The 24703-nt window shown below is 44.2% G+C and overlaps 1 long non-coding RNA gene across 1 annotated transcript; it reads right to left on the reverse strand.

The window, feature by feature from the left end:
* Window positions 1–6164: 6164 nt before the first annotated feature.
* On the reverse strand, window positions 6165–18359 carry LOC140526233 (uncharacterized). Its single transcript, XR_011974290.1, has 2 exons — window positions 18067–18359; window positions 6165–6709 (listed from the first exon to the last, which is right to left on the reverse strand). It is a non-coding gene; the product is annotated as an uncharacterized lncRNA (long non-coding RNA).
* Between the last annotated feature and the right edge of the window lie 6344 nt (window positions 18360–24703).

The raw sequence follows: 24703 nt of genomic DNA on the forward strand, positions 1-24703 counted from the left end.
GGCCACTGGTGCAGTGAGGGCTAGGGGAGGGAGGCGGTAGGGAAAAGAGATGGATTGGGACCTTGCCAAGAGTGGAACTAGTAGAATCTTATAGTCACAGGCTAAGGGGAGGAGGAAGGGGGGCTGTCCACGGTACCGCTTGGGGTGGGGACGGTGGCGGGGGTGGAGAAAGGGTGCTGAGAGGTTGACTGTGGGAAAGGATTTCTCCTGAGTTCTCTATAGCTCCAAAAGAAAGGAGTTCTTTCCAAAAGAAAGGAGTCCCTAGGGATGGGAGCTACAATACTTAGGGATGAGAGGGAGGATTCTGGAGGGGGACCTAAGTTCTGGGAATGAGAAGGGCAAACAAGCATCAGGGGTGGGATTTAAGTGCTGGAGATGGAGACTAAATAGAGTAACAGATAACAAGCTGAAAGGGACTTTAAAGATCATCCCACTACATCATTTTACAGATGAAGAAACTGAGGTTGTTACTGGTTCAAGACCAACCAGTGACAAAGGCAGCATTTGAACTTACTCTTTAATACTCAGAGTTGGTTAAGAGAGGGTTAAGTGCCCAGGGCATAGAACTTAAGGATCATTCCTCAAACCACAAGTCCCAGGATCCCTCTCAGCTCCCTCCCTTCTCCCCAATTTCATCTAGCCCCATATTTGGGCCATTGGGAGTCTTCAAAGGGAGGATAAAGGAGCAGCATTCCAATTTGGGATCCAATATACTAGAAGGGATCTTAGAGAACCCCTGAGGCATGGGTTCTTTACTTTTGTGTGTGTATCATGAATCCTTTGGTCAGCTGGGTGAACTCTATCAACCCCTTCTCAGAATTATGTTTTTAAATGCAGGAAATAACACACATAAGATTACAAAGGATACATACCCATTATATTGAAATAGTATACACCAACCACACATACTTTTTTTTTTAAGTCCCAACTTCCCATGTTAAGAACCCCTGATCTAGTCTAACACATCTGAGGCCTAGGTGGGCCTTGTCTGAGGAACAAGGAGGACACTTGATTACAGAGTAAGGTATAAGAAGACTGGAAAAGTAGGAAGTGGTCTGGTTGTGAAGAGTTTTGAAAGCCAAACAGTGGGTTTTAAACTTGATCCTGAAAGTGACAGGGAGCCACTGGAGTTTATTGAATAAGGAGGGAGGGAGTGATGTGGTCAGATTTGAGCTTTAGGAAAATCATTTTGATAGCCAAGCTGAGTGAGGAAAGACTTGAGGCAGAGAAGCCAGCTAGTGGCTATTTGCCACTAGTCTGAGCCTGAGGTGCTGAGGGCTTGCACCAGGATAGTGGAAGTGTCAATATTGGCTGAGTGCAAAGGCTGGAAGAGCCAGACATTGGAGGGGTCTGAAAGGAAAAGGAATATCCAGGACAACCCTAACCCTAGCCCTCCCCACCACCACTCCCTTCCCCTCCTCCCCATCAACCAGGAGAATATGGTCTAATTAAGGAGATAAATGAAGAGTTGAACACAACTGAAAAACAGCTACTTCCTAACTCTAAATCTGGTTCTCTTTCCACTGTATCTCCCTATGCAAGTCTTCTTTCCAGGGGCCTGTGAATTATGTGGGGCAGCTAGGTGATGAAGTGAACAGAATGCTGGGCCTGAAGTCAGGAACTTATCTTCCTGAGTTCAAATCTGGCCTCATATACTTCCTAGCTGTGTGACACTGGGCAAATCACTTCGCCCTGTTTGCCTCAGTTTCCTTATCTGTAAAATCAACTGGAGAAGGAAAGGGCAAACCAATACAATATCTTTACTGAGAAAATCCCAGATGGGGTCACAAAGTCAGACACAACTGAACAACTGAACAGCGAAACAAAGCACAAACATGGGAAACAAGGAAATAATGGGTGGAATCAGGGAGATGAACAGAGATGACTTGGAAAGAGGAGGTGGGATATGAGGATCTTCAAGCAAGGTTAATGATAATAGCTCATAGCTATATAGTATTTAATAGCTCACAAAGCACTTTTCTCAAAGCAAGTACAACCAGTGCAAGTAATTTCATCCCTGTATGATAGATGAGGAAATTGAGGTTCTGAGAGTTTAAGCACTTAGCCACAATCACATAGCTTACTAGCCATGTGACCCCTGAATCTAGGACCTCAGACTTCAAACCCCAGTGTTCCCAGCTTCCTCTGCAGAAGGGTAGGATCTGGGTCAGTGGAGGGGAGAGGAGAGGGCAACCTAAGTAAAAGGAAGGCCTGGCAAAAGCAGGAGACACGTGCAAGGGACAGTAAAGAACACCTGCCTGTAGGAAGAGGTTTGTTTTTGGATTTTTTTCTTGTCAGAGAGGTGAGGTCAGAGGGTTGTTTCCCATCCCTGCTACCAACCATGGGCGTCATATCCTGGCCAACCGCTACTCCATCCTTTCAGAAAACCACAGTTTGGCAGCTAAGAGGCTTCTCACACTCACCCCTGTCCATCCCATCCCTGGCCTTCAGAGACTGGTTTTGTGGTTTCCGGATGAAGTAGAAGAAGAAGTGGGTATGCCAAGGTGGGCATGTTTCACGTCCTCTTCTTAATCTGGAGGAAAGGGACTTCCTTACCCAGTTCAGAACATGGGATCTGCTTGGACAAGTGGAGAGAGAGGTGCCACCTGGACCCTCCACCCTTGTTGACTCCCACCCTGGAAAGTCATGGCTCAGGCCAGGTGAGTGGCACCAGATGTCAACATCATAAGCTTCTGTGCCCTCAGTTCGTATGTCCACCCACTCGGTTGAAAGAGCCCCCTATGGGCAGAAATTTATCTTAGGTAACATGGACACAATTCAGTTCAAGTCACCATGCACTTATTAAGCACCTACTGTGTGCCAGACACTGCTAGGCATTCAGGATACAAAGACAAAAAGCGAAATATCCTTTCCTTCAAAGGGCTTGTTATATTCTGCAGGACACAAGCCTTGATAAGTTCAATGAGTCTCAGTCTCTCATGGAGCAAACCAAGCCCTGGCATGGGGAATTCTTGTTCTAAAATAGTATCTACGGCTGATGCAAGGAGAGAAAACACACCAGTCCAGACAGAAAGGAATATTAAACAATTCCTGCCCAGTTCAGAAATGCACCAAAGTGCTGCAGTGGCGGGATGGAGGGGAGGGAGGGGTGTCCCAGACAGTTCTGTTCACAGCAGTTTAAAATTCCTTCTGGGACCTGGTCTTTAATCCTCTAATACACAATCACCTCCCCCTTTTGTCCCCTTCCCCCAGCCTCAAGCCCGGGCTGTACCCAACCCCTTCTCTGTGCTGGCCCGTGGCAGTGCCACAGTCAGACTCTCTAAGCCCCTTTGAAGCTGACAGAGTCCCCAGCTCAGCAGGAGGGCCCGAAACTATGCCAGCAATGCCAGCTATGTCCCTGAGGCCCCCTGCCCCAGTCGGCCACCACCGCTCCCAATTAATACTTCTTAATCTGGCTAATAAATAAACTCCCAGCCTGCCCTTCCCTCCCACTCCCTGCCACCTGGGGGAAAAGGGGGGGGGGGGGGAGGGCGGGATAGGCAAGCAGGCTGCAGAGGAATGAGGAGGGAAGCAGGTTCCCCATCCCACCCTCTCTCAGTGTTAGACTCTCAGAGATGCCCATGGACTCTTAAGGGAGCAGAAAGAGAAAGTTTATCTCTACTTCCAGCTCTGTGGCTCTTCATCCTTCCATCTTTACTTCTCAGCTCTCAATTCCTCCGGTATCACAAAGAACATAAGATGAGCAATCAGAGGACCTCAATTTTGGTTCTGGCTCTTCTTCATGAGTGACCCTGGATGCGCTTGCTAACTCCGCTCTCATTCTTCATCTGCAAAATGAGACCTCTAAACTCCCTTCCCAATCTAACTCTCTAATTGTGACCTCATTATCCTACAACATCTAAATTCAATTAAACAGTTTGCCTGACAAATAGTAGGAGCTTAAAAAATGTTTATTGAGAGAGTGATTAAGCCCTGTTGTTGTTTAGTCATTCAGTCCCACCCCTTATGGGGTTTTCTTGGCAAAGACACCAAAGTGATTTGCCGTTTCCTTCTCCAGAGGGATTAAGGCAAGCAGTGACTTGCCCAGGGTCACACAGCTAGTAAGTGTCTAAAACAATTTGAACCCAGGTCTTCCTAACTCCAGGCCCAGTGCTCTATCTACTGAGCCACCTAGCTGCCTCTAGCACCATACATATATAATACACTGATTAAGCACCATATATATATATATATATATATATATATATATATATATATATATATATATATATATATATATATACACATACATATATACATACATATGTATATGTGTGTGTTTGTGTGTGTATGTGTGTATCACTGATGAAACCATCCTGGGCCTTAGATACAGAGATGAAAAACAAGTAGTTTCTGACCTCAAATAATACATTCATATAAGAGCTAGGAGTATATCATGGGCACAATACGTATGATAAAGGTAGAATGCAGTAGGGAAGATGTGCTTTAGGAACCTTGCTGAGAAGAGTAGTTAGGAGAGTTCTTCAGCTGAGGGACCAGAAAAGGCTTCACATAGGGAGAAGCAGCACCCAAGCTGGTTCATAGAAGAAAAGATTTTTTCAACAGGCAGAGAAATAAGGAAGGAATTCTAGATTCGGAAGATGATCTGCTCAAATATACAGAGACAGGAAGGAAAGAAGGAAGGGAGGAAATAAGCATTTATAAAGCCTGTGGTATGCAAATATTATCTCATTTGCTCTTCACAAATGGCCCTGGGAAGGAGATGCTATTACTTCCCCCATTTTACAGATGAGGAAACTAAGGCAGACAGCAGTTAAGTGACTTGCCCAGAATCACACAATTAGTACATGTGTGAGGCTGAACTTGAACTTAGGTCTTCCTGACTCCAGACCTGATACTCTGTCCATTGTGCCACCCAGGTGGTCTATGGAAGAAGAGAGGGTGAAATAGGGATCACTTAGTAGCTCAGTTCAGCCAGAATACCTAGTAAGGGAAATGAAGAAATGTGAAACAAAATGGAGAAGGTAGGTTGATGGCAGAGCATGGAAGACCAAAGAGTTTATATGTTATCCTACAAGCAATAGGGAATCACTGAAGATTTTGGAGCAGAGGAGTGCATATTCTGTTTCTCTGTTTTTGTCTCATGCTTCCTCTCTTTTCTGCTTCTCTATTTTCTTTCTTGTGTGTCTGTTTCTGTCTTTGCGATATTAGTGTCAGTCGACCTAAAGACAAAAGGATGAACTAAAAGACCTTGGAAAGAGCCTTTGGCCCCCATACACCCTAGGGGAAGCCTTAATTTCCCCATCTGTACAATGGACGTCTGAGGTCCCTTTCAGCTTTAAATCTATGATCTAAATGATCTATGAAGAGCAGAGTCAGTTCTTCCAATATCTGCCCCCCGATCCCCCCAAGGAGAAGGAGCCTGGTGCAGGTCCCAGGGGAGCTGCGCTGTGCTCCTCTGGAAGGGTCCCTGGCTGCCACTTCCCTTCCTCTGTCTAGAGACCACAGGATGTGGTAAGAAGCCACAAAGATCAACCCCGCAAAGCTCCTTGATTCCTGGAAGAACATTTCCACAGCGGAGTGTCATTACATCCTTGTCAGAAGTGTCATCGCCTTCCCGGGTTTCCGGGGAAAGTTGAAAATCCCAGAGGGGAAGAGAAACTCTCCATAGTACTGAATCACTTTCTCCTCTTATCACACCTCAGGCCCCACTCAGGCGGGGCTAGGGGGTGGGGCAGGGGGCCCAGGCCATGCTGCTCCAAATGCAAACTGCGGCTGAATTGTAAGACTGAAAGAGCCCGTCAAATACAGCCTAATTACCCCGAGGTTTTGCAAACTTTCGCTAATTAGGGCTCCCCTTCCCCACCCCCTGCCCCCGCTAGCAGGAGAGAGTTTAGTTTCACCAAGTCCAGCCACGTTCTCACTCTATGCTTCCTTCACAGCCTCACTGAAGGGGACTCGTCCAGGGCTTTCAGGGAGACAGAGGCACACAGACCCCATTTGCGGGAGACGTCTCTACCTCTCGTGTCAGTGAAACATACTCCCTTAGGTCGGAGGTTCTGAGTGCAGAAGTGGACAACGTCCTTTGGGGCAAGTGAGAGAAAGGAAGGGAGGAAGGGAGGAAGGAAGGGAGGGAGGAAAGACTTATTTATGTGCAAAACACTGTGCTAAGCTCAGGGAACTCAAATAAAAGAATGAGACAATTTCTGCTCTCAAGGAGCTCACATTTTAATGGGACACCACATATGGGAACCACTGCAAATCAGATGGAAAAGTCCCATGATCCTTAGGGTGCAGATGCAGAGAAGATAGTAATGCCTTTTCCTTAATATCATTTGAACTGATGAAAGCAAAACTATACCACATCACCAAAGACTTTGGTGACAAGAACTTTCTTTTCGGGTCTTCAGTAGCTGTGGGCTAGCACTCACAGGAATTTCCAGGCAGCATCTATTTCTTCAGGACTTTCCTTCCCAGGATGATGACTTAGGGCACTGGGCTGAAAACATTACTGTACAAGTTTCTTGGGTTCATAGTTCTGGGTTTGGTCCATCTGGGTCTGAGGAAAGATGGTTGTCAAGGTGGTTGTGGTGGCGAATTGCCTGGCAGGTGCTACCTCCAATCTTTCCTTCAGGGTTCCTTACTGCTTCAGCTGCCCTGTGGGTGGCAGTTGGTTGATCATTGATATGAGTGGCTGACTCCTTCTCCACAGAAGCTGCTTCCCCAGATGATGACTTTTAGAGCTAGACTGCAAACAAAATCAATGAGTTCCCATGATTAGTTGCCTGTTGGAAGCAATTGGTTGGTAAGTTGTTGCTGTTAAGTGGTACGGTGGACTCCTTTTCCACAATAATTTTCCCCTCAATGATAACAGAGGTAGGGGGTGGGGGAAGGGGAGTCAAAGGTTGGAAGCAGGTCTGGTAGTTTGAGTAGTACTGCTATTTCAAAGGTTCTTAGGTTCCCAGTCTGTCTACCTCAGACTCTGAGTGGAGATGATGGTCAAAGTAGTGATGGTGGTTTGATTTGCCTGGCACATGCTGCTTTATGTCTCTCCTGCAGGATGCCTTGCTGCTTCAGCTAAGGAATACACCACCTCCGCTTTGCAAAATAACCATTGTCCTCAGCCCATCCTCTGGCTCCTCCAGCTCTTGCCTTTCACTATTGGGCTCAAAACCCTACAACCAGCAGCTTGCATCCTACTACACATGTTCTCACCTCAAGAGCCTGTGATTCTAAGTCTGGGCGATGATCCACATTATCCCTGCTGTCCAAAGCATGGAGGAAGGGGATATCATAGGATCATAGTTCCAGAGAAAGAAAGGGCCCTTGAGATCATATGGTCCAACCCCCTTGTTTTAATAAGTCTGGAAACTGAACCCCAGAGTAGTAAAGTGCTTTAGCCCAGGTTATACACATGCTAAGGGGCAGGAATCTCTGGTTCCAGATCCAGAAGCTACAGGGCTCACAGGTCCTGTTCAGCTCCCAAAACCCTATGATTTCCTTCTCTCTCTCTCTCTCTCTCTCTCTCTCTCTCTCTCTCTCTCTCTCTCTCTCTCTCCTCAATTACATGTAAAAAAATTAACATTCATTATTTTAAAATTTTGACTTCCAAATTCTTTCCCTCCCTCCCTTCTTTCCTCCTTGAGAAGGCAAACAATTTGATATTGACTGTATATGGATAATAATGCAAAACATATTTTCCCATTAGCCATGGTGCAAAAACACTCCAAAAAAAAAAAAAACACACAAGAAAAATAAAGTGTGTGGGGGGAAATATGCTTCAATCTTCATTCAGACTCTATCAGTTCTTTCTCTGGAGGAGGATAGCATTTTTTTCATCATAAGTCCTTTGGAATTGTTTTAGATCATTGTATTGTTGAGAAAAGTTAAATCATTCACAGTTGATCATTGGGCAATATTGTTGTTACTATGTAGAATGTTCTCCTGGTTCTGCTTACTTCATTTTGCTTCAGTTCATATAAGTCTTCCTGTATTTTTTTTTCTGAAAGCATACTGCTCATTATTTCTCATAGTAAAATAGTATTCCATCACCATTATATGCCACATGTTCCGCCATCCCCCAATTGAGGAGCATATCCTCAGTTTCTAATTCTTTACCACCTTTTTCTTGGATCTCTTTGGGATACAGACCTAGTAGTGGTATTGCTGGTTTAAAGAGTGTGGACAGTTGTATAGCCCTTTGAACACAGTTCCAAATTGCTTTGCAGAATGATTGGATTAGTTCACAACTCCATGAACAGTGCACTAGTGTTCCAATTTTTTCACATCCTCTCCTACCTTTGGAATTATATTTTTCTTTTATATTAGCCAATCTGATAGGTATGATGTAGTACCTCAGAGTTGTTTAAATTTACATTTTAATAATCAGTAGTGGTTCCGAACATTTTTTACATGACCATAGACAGTTTTAATTTCTTTCTCTGAAAACTGTCTGTTTCTTTCCTTTGACCATTTATCAACTGGGGAATGATTCATATTCTTATAAATTTGTCTCATATCAAATATATTCTCACGTTTTTTAGAAATGAGGCTTTTATCAGAGAAACTCGGTGTAAATTTTTTTCCCCAGTTTCCAACTTTCCTCTTAATCTTGGCAGCATTGGTTTTGTTTATGCAAAACTTTTTTAACTTAATGTAATCAGTTATCCATTTCTTTTCCTATAATGCTCTCTTCCCTTCTCCACATTTCCTTTATCCAAATTTTCCATGCTCCTCTAATTTGTGTATGATATCACTCTTTATGTTTAAATCATGTACCCATTTTAACTGTATCTTGCTGTACAGCGTGAGATGTTGGTCTATTTAGTTTCTACCAAACTGCTTCCCAGTTTTTTGTCAAATACTGAGTTCTTGTCTTGGGTTTATTGTGTACCCAACCTATCCCACTGATCTACCACTCTGTTAGCCAGGCCCAGATTATTTTGATAATTACCACTTTGTTATACAGTTTGAGATCTGGTACTGTTAGGCCACCTTCCTTCACATTTTTTTTCATTGATTCTCATAATATTCTTGACCTTTTCTTCTTCCAGATGAATTTTGTTATTATTTTTCTACCTTCATAAAATATTCTTTGGTAGTCTGATTAGTAGGGCACTGAATAAGTAAATCACAATTTCCTTTCAATTAAAAAAAGGGAAAAGGAAGGAAAGAAGAAGAAAAATGAAGAGAAAGGAAGAAAGAAAGAAGAAGGAAACAAGGAAAGAGAGAGAAAGAAAGCAAAGAAGAAAGAAGGAAGGAGGGAAGGAAGGGAGAGAGAGAAAGAAAGAAAGAAAGAAGGAAGGAAGGAAGGAAGGAAGGAAGGAAGGAAGGAAGGAAGGAAGGAAGGAAGGAAGGAAGAAAGGAAGGAAGGAAGGAAGGGAAGGAAGGGAAGGAAGGAAGGAAGGAAGGAAGGAAGGAAGGAAGGAAGAAAGAAAGAAAGAAAGAAAGAAAGAAAGAAAGAAAGAAAGAAAGAAAGAAAGAAAGAAAGAAAGAAAGAAAGAAAGAAAGAAAGAAAGAAAGATCCCAACTGTAACACATCCTGGCCATGTGCCACTGGGCAAGTCATTTAATCTCTCATTGCCCCCTGGCAACTCTCTAAGACTCTTTAGTCACAGAACAGGTGCAGCTACAAATTGGAAAAAGGGAGTTTCCTCCTGAGGAGTTCTATATATGAATAAAATCACAGATCTGGGAGGAGGGAGGAGGGAGGAGGGAGAGGGACAAAGGAAAAGAAATTGCAGGTTCTGTAATAGGAGGAGTCAGGCCTTTTGCTTTAATGTCAAATGTTCATGATGGAGAGTCCTCAGCAGCAGCAGATCCAACCCTTACCTGAGCATGAATATATACAACCTTAGCAAGAAATCCTAGAGATTCAATACCCATTTAAATGCACTAAATTTAGGGAGCACTTGATAATTTGAAAACCTTTTTATTCTCATTACTCTCATGTCCAGCGAGTAAAAGCATTACAAAACAGAAGGTATCAGAATTAGATGGGACATTTTGCAGTCATCTGAAAAAGTACTGGATTTGGAGTCAAAGGGCCAGGTTCCAATATCGCCTCTTCTATTTACTGCCAATGTCACCATGGGCAAGTAAATCACTTAACCCTTCAATTTCCTCATTTGTAAAAAGAGGGGGGTCATACTAGATGACTTCTGAGGTCCCTTCCCAATATAAGTTTTATGATCTTATGAAAGACTCCCCCCAATGTGGGAATCTAATTCAACTCTCATTTCATAGGTAAGAAAACTTAAGTCCATAAAGGTCTTGTGACTTCCTCAAAGTCACTAGAGAATTAAAGGCAGAGCTGGCAGGTAGAGTATTCTGATATTATCATTTTCATTTTACAGATGAGAACACTGAGATACAATGAGGTTATATAATTCCCCCAAGGTCACATAGTTTGGGCATTTGGGGCTTAGACCATGGCTGGTTTGTTGCTAGTTAGGCAGTGGTCAGAACAAGGAGGCAAAACTCATAGATTCTATCCTCATCCAAGACAATGCCACACACAGAAAGAAAAAAAAAGCAGGGGGAGGGGGACTTCTCTCCAACCAAGACTTTTCTCTTATTCCCTGTTGGATATCTGATATGTCCTGCTGAACTCAAGGACAACTAGGTGAGAATATAGGTGGTTTAGTGCTGGCTATCCCAACGGGTGGGCAGCTAGGTAGATAGGGCAGTGGGTAGCATGCCAGGTCTAGAGTCAGGAATTCTCATTTTCCTGAGTTCCAATTTGGCCTCAGACACATGCTAGCTGTGTGACCCTACACAAGTAACTTATCCCTGTTTGCCTCAGTTTCCTCATCTGTAAAATGAGCTGGAGAAGGAAATGGCAAACCACTCCAATATCTCTGCCAAGAAAACCCCAAATGGAGTCACAAAGAGAGAGGACTGAATGACAACAAAAGATCCCCAGTAATAGAGAAACAGTTCAAAGAATATTTCTTAAGGTTGGATGGATGTTATCTGCAGCTATGAAAAAGTGGTACTTGAAGACTATAACTGGTTTAGGAAGTTAGTTCCTTGGCATCCAGGTTTAGGGAAGAAATATGAAGCTATTTACTCCCAGCCATCCTCACCTGACATATTTGGCTATAACTCAACCCTTCCTTATAAACCTGGCTCAGATCTCTCCTCTTCCAAGAAGGCTTCCTTGATTCATACAGGATCACTCTGACTGCTCCTTCAGGCCACTTCTCCTTAGCATTCATAGATACAGTCTGCAGCCTCTGTCCACCTGCATGTTTAAGTCTGTGTTCTCTCCTACCCATCAGCAGGGACTGTGTCTCCCCCATCAAACTGGGAATTCTCTGAGGAGAGAGACTGTGACTCTTCCTTCATCTAGATCTTCCCACCCTCACCCAGTACCTAGGTCTGGAAATTCTTTACAGGCATGATTTAGATATGGCAGAAATCTCAGAGATCCTTCTATTCCAAACCTCTAATTTTAGAGGTAAAGAAACTGAAATCCAGAGGTTGTGGCTTGCTCTATTTTGCATAGATAATATGAAGCACAGGTGACATTCAAACCCGGGGCACCAAATCCCAAATCTATGACTTTTCCACCATATCATGATGCACTAAGAATAGCTGTCTTTACGCTTTCAAAACCCTTCTAAAGGGGGAGGAAGGTAGAAGAAGGTGTCAGAGCCCAGATTACCTAAGAAGGACCCTGGGAAGACTCTGATAAGTCTCCTACCTCCGTCTCTGGGGTTAGAGGAGGCAGGACTGGCCTTTGGGGAAGGAGGTAAGTGGGGTAGAGAGAACAACCCTGAGAGACCTAGCTGAACAGACATGGAGAAAATATCTAGGCACTCCTCAGCTCCATGTCTCCAATCTCCAATTGCACAGAAAGCCATGTGGGCCCCCATCTCTTTACACAGTAGTTCCCTCTTAATCCTCCCCCTCCCATCCCAGACACCTGCTTTCCTATGCCTCACCCCTAGAAGGCTATGATATCAGGGTGCACGAGGGAGATGCCAGGACTTCTTGGCAGGCCACAGCTGACTTGAGGCCTCCAAAGGAGCAGTCAGGAGGGGAAGGGGACAGCCGGATAGGATTTTTCTAACTTTCTCCATCCCCCAACCAAGGGACACGTTAATCTTCCAGAGCCAACTTCTAAAAGCACTTGCAAATGAGTTACTCTGGTGGGAGCAGCTCTTGGGTGCTATCAATTGGAGATCTGGGTGGGTGCTGGGAATGAGGAGTGGGGGAAGGGGTTCTCATGACCTAGAAGTAAGGACCAAGTTGCCCTCATTTCCTCAGCCCACTGTGTCTCACTTTCCTCATCCATTCCTCACCCTTCTCTGTCCACGCTGAAGTCTTATGCCACAAAGTTAAGAATAGTGTGACCTTTCCCCAAGCAAATATTCATTCTCCCTGGGGCCCCCAGAGTGGGCACTGCAGGTGGTCAGGGGAATGCAGAAGGGAGGGGAACAGTTGACCTTAACCTACTTCTTTACAAAAATCCCTCCTCCCCCTCCCCTACCCCTACTTCTGGCTCAGCTCTGGGGAGGGAAGCATGCCAGACTTTTTTTTAAGACTCTGCTCACAGCATGAAGTACAGATAAAAGAGCTCTGGATTCTGAGTCCAAAGACCTGGGTTCTAGTCCTGTCTCTGTCACTCAACTTGCTTTGTGAACTTGGGTGGATGATTTACCTTCTTTAGATCAGTTTGTCACTGTTGCTGTTCAGCCATGTCTGACTCTTTGTAACCCCATTTGGGGTTTTCTTGGCAAAGATACTAGAGTGGTTTGCCATTTCCTTCTCCAGATCATTTTACAGATGAGGAAACTGAGGCAAACAGGATTAAGTGACTTGCCCAGAGTCACACAGCTGGAAAGTATCTGAGGCCAGATTTGAACTAAGATCATCCTGACTCTAATCCCAGGCCTCTATCCACTGCACCATCTAGCTGCCCATCTACCTTAACTTTACAGAATGTTTCCCATGCATCACCATGATGAGGATGGTAGTAGAATTGTCATTTACGGACATGGACCCTTCCAGATCTACAATCCATGAATCTGTTAGGCCTCTGCTAATACCTTGGACTTGTGGATTACTTTGCAGTATACATGCAGTTAGGTGGTGAAGTGGATAGAGTGCTGGCCCTAGAGTCAGAAAGACCTAAGTTCAAATCTGACCTCTGACATTTACTATCTGCACCACCTTGCTGTCTTTAGATCAATTAGTCAGTCAATAAACATGTATTAAACACTGAGCCAGGCACATAAGAAGCAAAGAAAGGCGACAGTCCCTGCTCTCAAGGAGCCCGCGGTCTAATGGGGGAAACAATAAACAAACAATTGTGTACAAATAAACTTCAGGCAGGATAAAGTCCCTCAGCAGAGGGATGGTAGTGAATTAATAGTGACCAGGAAAGGCTTCCTGAAGATAAAAGGTGGGATTTTAGCTGAGACTTGAAGGAAGCCAGGAGGGAGAGATGAGGAGGGAGAGCCTTCCCCAGGCCCCAGGGACAGCCAGAACCCAGAGTCAGGGGATGGAATGTCTAGTCTGAGGAATGTCAAAGACGTCAGGGTCATTGGATCAATGAGTACGTGCTGAAGTGCAGAGAGGGGGAGCGCAGAGGCAAAGTAAAGGCTGGGAAGGGGTGGGAGCAGATTATGAAGGGATTTGATCCTGGAGGTGATAGGGAGCCACTGGAGTTTTTGAGTGGGAGAGAGGGGGTGACATGGTCAGACCTGGACTTTACAAAGATCACTTTGACAGCTGGCCGGGGTTGTGAGAGACCTGTGACTGCAGAGTGATTAGAAGCCTATTACAGTAATCCAGGAGTGAGGTGATGAGACTTCACACCAGGGTGGTGGCGGTATCAGAGGAGACAAGAGGACATATTTGAGAGATGTTATGAAGTCAAAATTGGCAGCCCTTCGAAACAGATTGGATGTCGTTGCTGTTCAGTTGTTTCAGGCATGTCTGACTCTTGGTGACCCTATCTGGGGTTTCTTGGCAAAGATACTGGAGTGGTTTGCCATTTCCATCTCCAGTTCATTTTATAGATGAACAAATTGAGACAAATAGGGTTAAGCGACTTGCCTAGGGTCACACAGCTACTAAGTTATCTGAGCCTGGATTTGAACCCAGGTCTTCCTAACTCCAGGCCCGCCCTGTGATCTACTGTGCCATCTAGTCACCCACCAGATTGGATATGAGATGAGAAAGAAGCAAGGAGTCAAGGATGACACCTAATTTGTCAGCCTGGGGGCTGAGAAAATGGTGGTGCCCTCAACAGTAATAGGTAAGTCTGAAAGGGGGAAAGATGATGAATTCTATTTTGGATATTTTGAGGTTAAGATTCAATAGAACACCCAGTTCCAGATGTCCAGCAGACAACCAGAAATGTCAGGTAGGATTAGTTAGCAAGGAGTTTAGGGCTGGATAAATAGATTTGAGGATCATCAGCCCAGAAATGATCAGTAAATCCATGGGAGCTGATGAGATGGAGCACCAAGTGAAATGGTGGTTGCTTGGTTGGTTGGTTGTTGTCTTTCGTCTTCGAAGAGGACCAAAATGACATCACCTTTGTAAAGTGAAATTTCAACGTGTCCTGCTGTGGCTGATCAGACCAATATGAGCTCAGAATGATCTGCCACAGGTTGGGCACAGATAGTACTCATGAATATTTGGAGTGGATGTCCCAAATTTGCGCATCCTGCATTTACTTTGTGATGTCTCAATTCTGCTTTGCTCAAAGAGCACAGCACCCCTTCTTATGTGGGCATGCCATGCTGAGCAGTCCTGTGCCAGTGTCTCCCATGTTGCACAGTCAAATCCAAAGTTCTTGAGAGAGACCTTGAGAGTGTCCTTGTATCGTTTCTTCTGGCCACCATGTGATTGCCTGCCCCATGCAAGTTCTCCATAAAATAGTCTTTTTGGCAAGTGTACATTTGGCATTCGAACAACGTGGCCAGCCTATCGGAGTTGCGCTCTCTAAAGCATAGTTCGAATACTTGGCAATTCAGCTCGAGCAAGGACTTCAGTGTCTGGTACCTTATCCTGCCAGGTGATCCTCACAATCTTCCTAAGACAGTTCAAATGGAAACGATTCAGTTTCCTGGCCTGGCACTGGTAGACTGTCCATGTTTCACAGGCATACAACAATGAGGTCAGCACAGCGGCTCTGTAGACCTTCAATTTGGTAGTTAGTCTAATACCTCTTATCTCCCACTCTAACTTCTGTGATGTGGTGACTCTGAAGGGGCATCAGGAATAGAAGACAACATTTTGGAACATTTTATGGGCTAGATGTAAGAACCAAAACTTTGATCTAGGGGTTCTATCAGTCCTAGAAGGACTTATAATGTTGTCCATGAGGATGTCAGTGTTAATTCTATTTCCATGTATCTTTATGTATCTAGGATGGGGTTCTAGGGTACATATACAGAGTTCATGGGAGAGGAGACCTTGGATTATTGAAGTTTGGTGAGATGGTGGTTAAAAAAAAAAGTAGGAGGAAGGAGAGGGAAAGAGAGGAAACATGTCTCTTTGCAAAGCTGATGAAAGTGTAGCCTCTCCTCAAAATAGGTGGATAGACCATATGCCCTCTGCAAGAGCATTTGGGTTCAAAGCTACTACCATGCACATGCATTCCCTTTCCTCAACCTGGAAGTAAATTTAGCTCTAAATTGTCTGACTCGGGCCTTACTGGCCCAAATGCCTGCGGAGCTCATGGGACAGCTGAGGGGCCATATAAGGCAGACAAAAGGCTGAGATATTTTCTCTTGGCTTATATCTCAGGGGGCAAAGATACCAAGCAAGGCTTGGGGGTCAAGAGTTGGGTTGACAGGTTCAGGCCTCAGGCAACAGGTGTCTGAATCCTCAAGATGGATAAAAATATGGAAGAAAGCAGGTTAAATTTGGGTGGATGACCTCCTAGGGGTGGGGGGAAAAGGGAGAGAAAGCAAGAATGACTCTTCCCTTCAAATGAGCCAGTGAAGCAGTGTTTTCTTTTCTATAAGAAATGACAGACCAGATGATGGAAATTAGAGCTGAATAGGGCCTTCAAGGTACAACCACTCCAATCCTCTCACTTTACAAACAAGGAAAATGAAATTCCAAAAGAGAAAGTGAATTGGCCCTCCAGTCATCCAGCTAGTAAATAACAAAAGTGAGGACTGAATTCTGGTTCTCTGACTCCAACCCAGTGCTCTTTCCACTATATTATGCTTGGAGCAAGCTTTCCACCCAGCACCCCAATCCTTTGATAGAGAAGGGCATGGGATACCCCTTAAGGCTTCTCTACCCTCTGAAGGGAGGGGAGAGGCTCCTGGGCTTCTGTGTCACCCCCATATGTTGGTGAGGGCACCATGAAGTAGCCAGGGAGGTGGTGAGAAAGAAGGAAGCTGAAATCAGGTCTAGCCTTGGTCTGGATAAGTTCTTCACCTTTGGTAAGTCTCAGACGCCTTTGTCAGTCTGGTGAAGGCTATAGAGACCTTCTTAGAATAATGTTTCATTGTCCACATTCATAACTGAAGGAAATGCTAGATTTCAGTTGGAGCAAGGATTCTGAACCTGGAATCCACAGAACTCCTAAGGGGTCCTAGGATAGATTTTAAGGAGTCTATGAACTTGGATGAGAGAAAAGGGAAATCTATGTCTTCATTTCAATAAATCTGGTTTTCTTTGTAATCCTGTGCATTTCATTTTCTATATTTAAAAACCATAATTCTGAGAAGCGGTCCATAAGCTTTACCAGACTGACACATCTATGTCTTTATTTCAATAAATTTGGTTTCCTTTGTAATTCTATGTATTTGATTTTCTATATTTAAAAATCATGATTCTGAGGAATCTATAAGCTTTACCAGACTGACAAAGGGGTTCAAAAAGAGGTGACATTAGAAGTTAGTAAAAATAAGGATTTTTTTAAAAAAATTTTTTCCCATACAAGTTCATAAACCCCCTGATGTTCATCCACCTAACCCCTGGCCTAGATGACGGCTGGGATCACTTGTAGCTTAGCGTTCTGCTGTGTGCACAGCAGGATGAAGACAGCTCTCCACCCAGGCTACCCTGCCCCAGGATATGAGAGGATTAGACAAACCATCATAAGCTAGGCCATCTGATGAAGGTCAGGGAGCCCTGGCAAGCAAGAGGCTCTTCATTCTCTTCCAGAAGTAGGCCAGGCTTCCCACAGAGCAAAATGTACTAATGTCCTCCCTGTCGTAGCCTCCCTCTACCGCAGATGCCAAGAGCGTTGGAACCAGAATCAGAAGACCTAAGTTCAAATCCCAACTCTGCCACTTTACTCTCATGTGACCTTGGTCATCCTACCTCTCTAAGTCTAGGTTTGCATCCGTAAAATGAGAAGGCTGGACTATATTACCTCTAAGGTCCCTTCCAAGACTAATTCTAAGGTCCTCTGACCCTTACCTTTTCTTCATCCCTCCCAAGTTTTCCCTTAGAGAACTCTGCCTGGATCTCCTTTTCCAGTCATTGCTTGATTTATATCATCTCCCCTTCCCCCCGTTAGTAACCTGGTCTCCATCCCTGGGTCCCTCAGCTCGGATAGGTGTCTTTGCCTTATCTCGAACTGATCCAGACCCCTCAGGTGGTTTCTCCACCTTCAACTAAATACACACCCCCTCCCCATCCTTTCTGGCTCCCTTTTACAGCTGTTCTTCTTCCAGTAGAACTGGGATGTGCTTTGATGCTGGGGACTGTCTTGCTTCCTTATATTTATATTTCCAGCACTTAACACAGTATCTGGCACGTTGCAAACCCTGATAAATGCTTTAGCTAGCTAACATATACATCTTTGTCGTTCCGCCTTTGAAAAAGATTTACATTGCTGTGTGATCTTTTCCATCTATATATCCACAGACCTCAGCACAGTAGCCTGCACAGAATAGGCCCTTAATAAATGTTTGTTGAGTTGAATTAAGTCATTTCCTCTTCTGTGCCTAGGGCAGTCTTCTCTGCAGCAGTGGAGGAGCTTCTCAGTGATCTTATTGAGGTGAGCTAAGGATCAAGGTGAGATGAGTGGGGTGAGGGGAGTGGGGTGAAAGGAGGGAGATAGTGAAAAGGAGAAGTGAGATAAAGGAAATCCCGTGGGCCATTGCAGAGGCTACTTACCTGCAGGAGCAGGGAGCGATGGGGTAGCAGGTTGGGTAACCTCACAGCCACCACTAAATTTGGAAGCGATGAGAATGATGTGAACCTAAGAAAAGTCGCTATGCAAATGAATCGTGGCAGTCGGGATCTCTGGAAGGAGAAAGTGACAGATGATTCAATAGGGGAGGAGAAGGAGAGGAAATTGGCTAAGGTTCGTGACGACCCAGAAATTCCCAAGAGGGGAGAGCAGCAGAGGGGGAGACAGTTTGGAAGGGCGGAGTATTGAATACCGTCAGCACCCTTACCTAGCCAGGGCTTGCCCCACCCTACCACGCACAACCTTGCCCCACCCCCTTTTACTGTTGGCAGGACAGTGACTCAGAAAATCACCTGTGAGGGTGGAGAAGAGCTAGGTTTCACCTGCTCGTACTAAAAAAAGATTTGAGAGCCAGGCACTTTAAATTAAACATAATAACTCCCTTTTCTTCACTCTAGGTGCCCACACACACGCGGACACACCTAAGGTCACTGACACCAAGGTAAAGAATTGCTCTCTTTGGAGGCATATTGCTCAATTTGTGTCATCTTTTGCCCTTCAAAAATGCCATTAGTGTTCATATCACCTTAACTTTTACCTCTATAATAAGTGCCATCTGCGGGAAAGGGGAAGGAAATAAGCATTTAGCAAGTACCTAGTATGGGCCCGGCACCATGCTAAGTGCTTTACGGATATTATCATCTTACTAGATTCTCACAGTAACCCTGTGAAGTAAGGGCTATTATGAGCCCAATTTTACAGGTGATAAAAGTAAAGTTGACAGATATTAAGTGACTTATCCTGGGTCCCATAGCTAGTAAGTGTTAGAGGCTGAATTTGAATTCAGGTCTTCTCAACTCCAGGTTCAGTGCTCTAATCCACTGGGAAAGAGAGAAACGATGTGATTTAAACCCCCAAACCTCATACCCCTTAGTGATGGCGCTGCTGAACAGTTCCAGTTTTCACCAGTTCTGGAAATTATTCCAAATATTACCTCTTACTTTAAATTCCAACCTCTGAGGAAGCTGCCAGGGTCATAGTGAGAACACAGCCCTTGCCTTTAGGGAGCTCCAGTCTAAAAGGAGAGACAACATTGGTGGAGGACTAAAACTAAAATAAAACCAAAAGTCCATATGCAGAGGGGAAAAGTCAGGTAAAATTGTATAGGGAGGAGATGAAATAAAGGAGTTATTCAGTCATTGTGGGGTTAATCAGGGAAGGCTTCTTGGAGGAAGTGCATCCTGAGCCAGGTTTTGAAAGAGAAGGAAGACAAGGCTTGGCAGCGAGTTTGCTTATCCAGGCAGCCAGGATCTGGGAACACAGAATGAGGACACCAAACTTGGCTTTGGACTGGGTGAAGAAGGAGGGTTTCCCTCGATCATTGGTTCCCTGTGCTTTCTTTGGTCACCAAGCCCCACCCCGTTAAAGCATTAATGAGATTCCCCTGAAGGACCAGTTAGTTCTCTCTTCTACCACAGCCTGTCCAGACTCAGAACTTCATTTGTATGTCTAATTAAATCAACAATAGCTCACATTTCTATGGCAACTTAACATCTGCAAAGCATTTTACATGCATTACTTCATGTGTGCCTCACTCTATAAAGTAGACTGCTATTATAAATCCTATTTTTTAGAAATCCTATTTGAAATGAGGAAACTTTTAAGGTACTGAGATATAGCTGGTATCTGAGATGGGAGTCACTCCTCTACTCAATAAATTCCAATGGCTCCCTATTGCCTCCGAGATCAAATATAAAAATCCTGTTTTGTGTTTAAAGTTCTTTATAGCCTGGTTCCTTCTTACCTTTCTGGTCTTAGTACACCTTACTCCTCTACACATGTTCTGGAATCCAGTAATGCTGATCTCCTCGCTAATTCTCAGACAAGACTCTTGATCTCCTAACTCTCATTGTCACTGGCTGTCTCCATCCCTCGAATTCCCTTCTCATAAGTGCTTCCTGGCTTCCCTGGATTCCTTCAAGTCCCAGCCAAAATCCTACATTCTGCAAGAAATCTTTCCTGCTTCCACTTAATGCTAGTGCCTTTCCTCTGTGATTAGCACCAATTTGTCCTGTATATATCTTGTTTGTACATAGTTGTTCACATGTCTCTTCCATTAGAATGGGGGCTCTTTGAGGGTAGGACTGTTTTTGCCTTTCTTTATATACCCAGGGCTTAGCCCAAGGCCTGGGACACAGTAGGCAGTTAATAAATGCTAGTTGACTTCATCTTGATGCTCCCCCCTACCCCGCCCAGTCCACCTCTTTATCCATTCCATCACATCTTTTATTGGAAAGAACCCTCAGCTGGGATCTAGGAACATTACTGCCATTTCCTAGCTATTACTTCCTTGGTTGAGCCTCATTTTATTTATCTGTAATATGAAGCGTTGGACAAGAAGATCTCTAGCCCTCACATATCCTAATTCTACAGTTGAAGTCCAAGAGCAAAAGAACAGGTAGCTCTAAGGAATTGTCTGCACTGCACTCAATGGCCAGGTCATATAGCCCCAGATACTTTGGAGGAGGGGAAATATCTGGATGCCCACAGAAGTGTCCATCTCCCCACTGGACCTAAAGTCCAGAAAACAAGTTCAAATCTGACCTCAGATACTTAACAGCTGTGTGACCCTGAGCGGGTCCCTTAACCTCTGTCTACCTCAGTTTCCTCATCTGTAAAATCAGGGTAATAAATAGGATAAAATGAGATACCCTGATTACCAGGCAAGGACTCGTTCCCTGAGATGTGGAGAAGTGCAGAAAGCACTGGACTTGGAGTCAGGAAGACATGGGTTTGACTTCCACATTATATACTTATTGTATGACCCTGAGTAAGTCATGTGAACTTGTTGAACCTCAGTTACATCATCTGTAAAATGGGGAGAACAATAGTACCTATCTCCCAGGGTTGCTCTGAGGCTCAAATAAGAAGCTCAAATGAACTCGAGAGCTATCTGACGTTTGGGAAGGTGATGGGGCCTCTAGAGAGGCAAGTGGGTCTGGGCAGAAGAGTTAAAGATAAATGTGCTGAGACCGATGAGTGTGGGAACAATCAATTAATTGTCTCTGCCTGTGGGTTATCCCCTCCCTGCATCATGGATGGCAAAGACTAATTATTTCCGCAGCCACCCAACCAAGGCATGGCTTGGAGAAAAACAGCCTGAGCCACAGAGTAAAGAAGAGGATTTATTCTCTTTTCTTTAAAACCTTATGGTTTACAAAACACTTGCCTCAGAACCATCCAGGGAGGTGCAAGTAGTGCCAAGTACTGTCAATACCATTTTACAGATGAGGTAACTGAAGTTCAACAAAGTCAAAGTGAACTTGCCTGGGGTCATGCATCTAATCTAGGTAAGATTAATGCTAGACAGAGTATCACAAAGCCAAACCCAAATGACCTTTTTATTATTTGCTTGGTTTCAGTCATTCTTGCTAAATTCCTCTTCAGATGAGGGGAGGACTACCTCACAGGACAATGGGATATAACAAATCAAAGGAGGGACCCTGCTATGCCTGCCTTTTCCTAGATAGGGGGAGCAGAGAGCAGCAGTGGCCTGAGCACATGGACATTCTTCCGGGTGGTCTAGCCTTTTATTGGAGAGGATGTGATACGATGTGCTGGGTTCTCCCAGGGTATCGTAGAAACCAGTTTTCCCAGAGATTCTGTCCATAACCCCATGCTACCTTGGGGCAAGGGCAGGCTTGGGGACACAGGCCCTTTCCTTCCTCTTGCAGGCAGATGAGGGAGCAGATCAGATATCCTCCAACCACCAGCCTGGTATGCACTGAAATGCTATCCTGCCTTTCCAGCAGGCCACACAGGGCCATCTGCAGAGGCTTTGTCTGATCCTACAGGCTTGCAGTAAAGGGAATTATGGATGCAGAGGAAAGCAGGTGCCAATTGCCTGCAGAGCCTGGCCCCACCTCTTAGATCATTGTCTGACTGCCCCGAGCTCTCTGCCAGCTGGACCACAGACAGATACTGCATCCCTAGGGTCATGGTCATCAGAAAGCAGAACCAGGGAAATCTGAGATCAGAGAAGGGATCAAAATCCCAGGCAGGAGGAAGAGAGAGGTTACTAAAGAAAAGAATTGACAATCAATGGCCCTAGGGCTCCACTCACTCCACTCCTTGAGGTGAGTAACGTCCTTGATGGTATCTTTCACCCCTCACTCTCAGTCATCCCATATAACCAATCAGTTGTCTAAAAAAAAAAAAAAACAGCTGGGAAAACTAGAAAAACAATAGGACACAAACTAGGTTGTTGTTCAGTCATCTTTCAGTTATGTTTAACTCTTCATGACTCCATTTGGGGTTTTCTTGGCAAAGATATGGGGGTGGTTTTCCATTTCCTTCTCCAGCTCATTTAACAGACTTGGAAACTGAGGCAAACAAGGTGAAGTGACTTGGGTCATGGTCATCCTGACTTCAGGTTTGGCATTCTATCTACTGCATCACCTAACTACCCATTGCAGACCTTAGAAGCTCTATAAAAGTTTTTATTAGTATTATTACTATTTAGTAAATTCTAGTAGCTCCCTATTTCCTCCAAGATCCTTGACAGTTAAAGCTCTTTACAACCTGACTCTTTTTCTACATTCTAGTCTTCTTACACTTTCCCCTTTCCCAACTCTATGATCAAGCCATGCTGGCCTACACACTCCACCTCTCATCTTCCTTCATGTTGGCTCCTTCTTGTTCCCCCATGCCTGGAGTGTCCTCCCTGTCTCTCCTCCCTTCCCCATTTTATAAGCTCTGGCTTCCTCCAGGACTCAGCTCCAATGTCACTGTTCCCAGCTCTGCCAGTTTCTAGAGACATCTCCTCCAAAGTAACCTTCCAACTAGTCTGCATCATGTACATGTTGTCTTACCCTTTAAAATGTACACTCCTTGAGGGGAGACACTTTTTCGCCTTGCTTAACCTTTCTTCAGGTGAATCATCACAAAACTAAATCCAAATAACCTTTGCATTAACTGTTCACAGAGCGGCACTTATGCCACATCTGGCATATAGTAAGTGCTTAATAGTTACTTCTTTATTGATTGACTCTCCAGACAAAACCTTCAGTCCCTGGCCTCCATTTTCCTGTATAAAGAATATTCCCTGAGAATAGGGACTTTAATTTTTGCCTTCATATCCCAAGCAACTAGCAGAGTTCCTAGCACATAGTAGGTATTTAATAAATATAAATATTTTTATAAGTAAGCATTTAATCTTTTTTTTTTTCATCCAGCTATCCATTCATTCACACTAAGTCAGGCAAGGTAGGCACCCTCCCCATAGGGAAGATAAGACAAGAAACTGGACCTATGATTTTATTAGTGTGACAAATTCCCAAATGAGGAAACTTTCTCTACCAATACAGGTCAGCACTTTTTTAGTAAGCTTATAGTCTTAAAAGACCAAGTGCTTGCCCATAGTTACCATGTGTCAGAGGGCTAGACTTGAACTCAGGTCATTCTGACTCCAAGGCAAACTCTCCATCTCCTATGGCATGCTGCCCCTCTGTTGTGTTTTTTCATATTTCATATTTGGATAGAGCACAATTTCAGCATCATAGATTGTGATCTGCATCTCTCAGTGTGGATCAAATGCTTCCACCTCATCTCATCCTGTGGACTTCTCATCCATCCTTTCCCCCAAATTCTCCATAGAATATCTATCCAATGTGTTAGAAGCCATTCACTGGTTCTTTTAACACCTCAGGGTTACCACGGTATGCCTCAGGCTGTCCATCAGTTTGACTTCCCTCCTAATTATATTTATGTTATCTCCATTAGCATGTTTTAGGCCATTTCTCATCCACAAGTTTTGGTGATGTGTCCAACTCCTAAGGACCCACCAGGCATCTTTCTGTTCCCTTTGAGTTTTTGTCATTTATATTCTTCTGAGATTCATAATAGACTCCTAATTCCTCCCTGCCTGTAGTATCTCCCCTTTCTAATTTATCTTCCACACAAGCACCAAGATGACATTCCCAAAACACAGGGCTGACTCTGTCATCTCTCTCCCTGCTCAAAAAAAAAAATCTTCAGTGGCTCCTAGAATAAAATATGAACTTGGTTATTTGGCATTTAAAGCCTTTCACAATCTAGCTCCAATCTATATTTGCAGACACTTCACATTACTCTCCCTTATACACTCTATATTCCAATCAAACTGGACTTCTTACAGTTCCCTGCATATAACATTCTGACTTTGTACAAGCTGTCCTCTGTGCCTGGAATGTCTCCCTGCCTCTTGGAATCTCAAATGTTATTCAAGGCTCAGCTTAAATGCCTCCTACATGAGGTCTCTTTTGATTGTCCTACTTGTTAATGATTCCCTTCGCTCACCAGTCCAAAATAACCTTGTTTTCTTTATTTGAATTTCTTATTGACATGCTGTTTTTTTCCCACAAAAAATGTAACCTCTTGTCTTTGTATCTCCAACACCTACTATGTTAGCATATAGTAGACACTGACAAATACTTGAATGGATTGATTTTGGCTTCTGGAATATCATATTCTATGCCCTTTGATCCCTTAATGTAGAAGCTGCTAGATCTTGTGTTTTCCTGATTGTATTTCCACAATACTTGAATTGTTTCTTTCTAGCTGCTTGCAATATTTTCTCCTTGA

The sequence above is a fragment of the Notamacropus eugenii genome, chromosome 2 (genome assembly GCF_028372415.1).
Source record: "Notamacropus eugenii isolate mMacEug1 chromosome 2, mMacEug1.pri_v2, whole genome shotgun sequence".
NCBI lineage: Eukaryota > Metazoa > Chordata > Mammalia > Diprotodontia > Macropodidae > Notamacropus > Notamacropus eugenii.